This window comes from Sinohyriopsis cumingii, unplaced genomic scaffold (assembly GCF_028554795.1).
Source record: "Sinohyriopsis cumingii isolate HCF-2022 unplaced genomic scaffold, ASM2855479v2 utg005093l, whole genome shotgun sequence".
NCBI lineage: Eukaryota > Metazoa > Mollusca > Bivalvia > Unionida > Unionidae > Sinohyriopsis > Sinohyriopsis cumingii.
In genome coordinates this window covers 1-5,213 of record NW_028316891.1, presented here as the reverse complement: position 1 = coordinate 5,213, position 5,213 = coordinate 1, and the positions used below count along the sequence as shown (strand labels likewise).

At 34.0% G+C, this 5,213-nt stretch overlaps 1 long non-coding RNA gene across 1 annotated transcript; it reads right to left on the bottom strand.

Moving 5' to 3' along the window:
* Positions 1-981: 981 nt before the first annotated feature.
* On the bottom strand, positions 982-2,717 carry LOC149768981 (uncharacterized). The gene is made up of 3 exons (XR_016419552.1): positions 1,884-2,717; positions 1,529-1,638; positions 982-1,102 (listed from the first exon to the last, which is right to left on the bottom strand). It is a non-coding gene; the product is annotated as an uncharacterized LOC149768981 (long non-coding RNA).
* Positions 2,718-5,213: the final 2,496 nt, after the last annotated feature.

Here is a 5,213-nt window from a genome sequence, read left to right as displayed (position 1 = left end):
AGAATATCTTCTAAATTACAGCTGACAAATGCAAGGTAGCTCCCCAGCTAACAATTCCACGTTGCTACAACGTTGCAGCAACGTTGTGGTAAGGTTGTGGCAACGTTGTCAAATAATATTATGGCAACGTGATTTGGTGAACAAGTGGGAACGTTGCTACAACGTTGTTGTCTAACGTTATTAAATAACCTTCCTACAACATTCTTACAACATTCAAATCCTATATGGAAATCTGATGAAACCGGCTTGTGTTTCTGAAACACATATTCCGCACTTTTGGCAAGAATGTCCAAAAATCGACAACATTACAAAACTGTCAACATTACCATCCAGCTAGGAGTTGCGATAGCAAGAATGTCAAGACTGCCATTGTGACAGTATTAGGTGTCAGTTCTGCACCATTTTCATTCATGACAAACCAAACATCACCAGTCATTTGACCATATTAATAATAATAATAATAGAAATAGCACTCTGCATTCATTGATGCGTGACAACTCTCACAAATCAGTTCAAAGTTGCACATACAATAATGCACACTTCACAGCACAGAATTTTTATTTATCATTTCATACACTTAAAAAGAATCTTAGATAAAATATTAATGATACTAATTTAATAAAAATTCATACATCCATTCTGAAGTTTGCAATCAGTTTCAGTGCAAGTGTTCTAACACGGCTTATATGCAAACACTGCTTTCTGTTCATTGTATGAAATCCTCTTGCTGGGTAGTTTTCCTAACAGACCTTACAGCAGGGCCTTCCATTAGATTTAAATGGGACGTGTGAGTTCACAAAGTAGGTAGGGGTTTGGGGAGATCTACTCCAATGGGGATAATTTTTTTTTTTTTTTGGTAGCAGGGTGTAAAGTAAAAGTAGATGGGTAAACCACACTGCTTTTGCCTGCTAAGGAATCCCATGAAATTGCCGACTGAAGGTTCAAACAATTGTTTTTAAAAGACAAAAAGGAAAAAGGAAACAATACAACATATATTTTAATATCACTTTTTGCTTATTTTCTAGATTTAATTAAGATTAGGACTCAGAATTAGTCTCCTACTCCACTCTAAATAGTATCTCTTTCTTCTTTGCTCAGTCACCTGCAAATTAAAAAACAATTTAAAAGTCACATATCATCTCAGCACCGCTTACATATGCAGAGTCACATTAAGTAGTATTATTAAACTTTATGAAACTTTCTTCACTGCACTTGTGCTTCCCTTAATATTGTTAAACCAAGTTACAAGATAACTTTGTACTTATATGTCATTTCAGGCAAGTGGATGGTGAATTCAATTTGCGAAAAGATGAATTTATTTTGTCCAAATATTGTATGTGAATAAAACTTCCAAGTGGAAGCACTTGTCCTATCAGACAAGATAGATGAAAACTGTAGTTAGGTGTATTTAAGTTTTAATAGTCCTGGAAACTATAATAAGCTTATTTTGTTTGCAATTTAGAAATGCATCCACAATGCTTTAAAAAACTGAATCCAATATTGATGAAATAAGAGTCAAATGGCTAACCTTGTATTTTATCCCTCCGCGTTGGTTGGGTGCATATTTGAGGGTCTCCGATATGGCCTCTTCAATTTCAATTTCTTTCGCTTTGCCATTATGTTTTTTCAAGCAAGCTTCTGTAAGAGTAACACAATATTTTAAAATAAGTTTCACAACAAAGAATGCATTGCAGTTTTCTAAATTCCAGCAATAATCAATGTAGTATTTATTCTATATGTACTATGGAATGTGGTCTCAGGTTCTTTCATATAGATGTAATTGCAGTATGCGTGAAGAAACATGTAGTACCTTATCCATTCATGGAAAAATCTCTGGCGAGTCATTTTAAAAATATAGACAATTGAAATCAAGTCATACTTACTTATCAAAACTCGGCATATCACTAGGTCTTGAAATGTTTTTTTTCCATTTACGTCCCTTTAGACTATACTCTGACCAGAGTATTTTTGTTCCTAGCCGTTTCATCATCCTGCGGACACTATCCCTCATATTACACCCGCCTAAGGAGTTCAAGTAGTATATCTGAATATAATAATAATAATGTGACAAAATATGCTTTTTTATAGTTTTTTGCCATGATTTTGCATGCAAATTTGTTTGCTCTAACTTGAAACAATTTGCCAACACCAAGTATGCAACACAATGTACTAACAGCAATTATAAAACAAATTAACCACCGTGAATCATTTAACTTCATAAACGACATTCACTCTAAGACTGAATTAAAATAGCCAAAAAATATGTAATGGTGTATATGTAGTAAAACACCTGTAAATGTTCATCTCTATACATGTTTTGACCTACATCCATAAAACTTAATGGCTGACCACTACATCTTATCCACCCCACCCCCACGAAAATAATTCTGCAGGCGCCCCAGAATTTCATTTCCATTTTCTCCTGTACCGTAAACGTTTCCTCTTAATAACCTCATTCATTCTGTAATAAGTAATAACATATCAAATATGTAAATCATGCTTCAGCTTCCACGGTCTTCTGTAATGTCTTTCAAATGAAAATAGTAATCCTCTCCAAAGTTCATCATCAGTGTTTAAGAAGCTTTGTCAGGTACAATTGAGTACTAGACTCTATAAAAGTATGATACTTGTGATTCCATGCATATTATAGTCATGCTGTGTAGCAAGGCAAATATTTAATTCTTATCAAAACATGCACATTATGCTTAAAATGTATGATCCTTTTCTCTAAATAGTAAAGTCATTTATACATTGTTTTATTGCCAGTGTGACATGAACTATACTCTTATTTCAAGCAAAATGAGTCAAAATAATTTTCCCAAAAAATCAAAATTAAGCACCTGATATGGTATCATAAATCCTGACAATCTGACACATGCAAATTTATTAATAGTACTTGTTGATTTGGTAATGTATGCATTGTGTAGGATCAACTGACTTATGCTCAGTCTCTTAACTCTTTTACTTTATTTTCATACCTCATAATGTTTTGATATTTGTAAGCAAAGTTAAAAAGAGGTTGATTTTGAGTCTACTTAAATCTGTTGTTTAACTTATGCTCTCCACAATTATCATTTTGCAGCATCAACTTTATTCAGTAATAATAAAGACCATGTACACAACTATCAATTTAGAATTTAGTAAAGAAATAAATATAGGGCTTACAAAATGATTTGCAAATGTTTGGTTGAATATTCTGCATGATTCTCTAGAACACGTGGATCCCCAATCACAGAACTAACCATGCAGACCTAGTCCTACAATGTAAGACATAACACATGTTTTTTTGCTTGACGCCCACAACATACATCAGCATAGGGATCTTACAGGCAGGACTAACCTAGACCCATCTATTTCAAATGTAAACAAATTCTTCCATCTTATTAATTAGCAAATATACTGCATAGCTGATGACAGATGTCTTTCATATGTGCTGTGTTTATACCTCACAAAAAGATCATGTACATAATTTATCACTGAAAACATGCCTGTATTATAGATGATTTACAACCATGTCTGTAATTATCAAATTTTATTCTCTAATATGCATTTTCCCTTTTCTCATCTATGTAAATCAGCATATATATACATATGTCTAAACATAGATTCATTTGAATTTCACTTGTGATTGAAATCAATTTATATTACTTGGTATTTTTAATATATATATTTTTTGGGTCAAGAACGATGAATCATACACTCTTGAGCTAAGCGCGCGTAATTCGAAATGCTAGCCTAACGGAAGGCATTTTATCATGGTAACTTATCCTATCCTCGATATTTTTCGTTCCAAAAATGTACCAGTGTAACAATATAATTTACTTAATACGAGTCGGATAAAAGTCACAGAAATATGCCAAGCAGTTAGGTCATTTTTACAAGCTGAACATGTTGGCCGATATATCCCATTTTCTTTGTTTGAAAATGCGATTGAGGCCATGGCATTGCCTCGCGCCTAGCTCGTAGCAGTTTACAAGTGCTCGACTGCATCAACAGACATCGACCAATAATAAATAAAAAACGTTATTTCTGCAACTAAATATGCGAATATACGTTAACTATTTAGCTGTTTAATGTTCAAGCCTTGGTGATTCAAAATAGCGGGAAACAGGAGATACGTCTCTGCCTCAATTGCGATTCGGTCGATACAGGATGAGCTAGCCTTTGGTTCGTAGATACGTAAAATATTGTTAAGGCAATGGCAGTACCTCATGTTTGTAATAAAAAAAGCTGACGAGTAAAATGTTTTCCTACAAAAATTGCAACCTCCTTTTAATTACTGGTTTTGAAAATAAAAATGGATGAACTACGAAACTATGAGTGTTCTCCTTGATAATGTAAAGTTAACCACAACATTGGTACAACGTTGTAAAAACGTTATATAATTTCTTTGGAATAATTATATTAATTCTTGTCCATAGTATTAGGATCAATGCATATGCATACTATTTGTAATTTACTATATCTTTTAAATCAGAGGACTATTTAATTTCATTTTCATGTGTAACGTTTTAGCAACGTTGCCAAAATGTTATTTTCCCACGTAACCAAAACACAACCATATAGCAACGTTGTGAAAACGTTGTGTGTTAACTGGGTAGCTGGATGGTAATGTTTACATTTTTGTGATGTTTAATTGAAGTTTTGGACTTTTTTGATAGCAGTTGGCCATATGGGTTTCACAAACACAAGAAGCTTTCATTCTTCATTTTTCAATATAGGTTTTGAATGGTGTCATAATGTTAAAGGAGTACTATTTTTTTGCATTAAACAATATCGCTGTAGCAACATTCCAGCGAGTTCACCAAATCACATTGCCACAACGTTATATGACAACGCTGACACAACCTTAGTGCAACGTTACTGCAACGTTGAATCGTTAGCTGGGAAGGGCTTTTGCAAACTGTGTTTGGTCAGTCTGGTCTTGTAAACCAGTCGCTGGTACCGAATTGACTGAGCTAGGCACAATGTACACATTTTCCTCGTCCCCTGCCCTGCGTCAAGATCTGACAGAGACAATTAAAGGGTCATGTTCTGGTGACCTTTAAATTATCCATTAGAAATGCAACTTGCAGGAATTTGAAAAATAATCAAATTCTTCAGCAAACATTGATGCTCTTCAGGTATACTGCTCGTCTCTCAAATGCGAAGGTACACTTAACGATCATGGTAATAACATAGGTCACAAGAACATGACCAATAAGTAGTCGTTG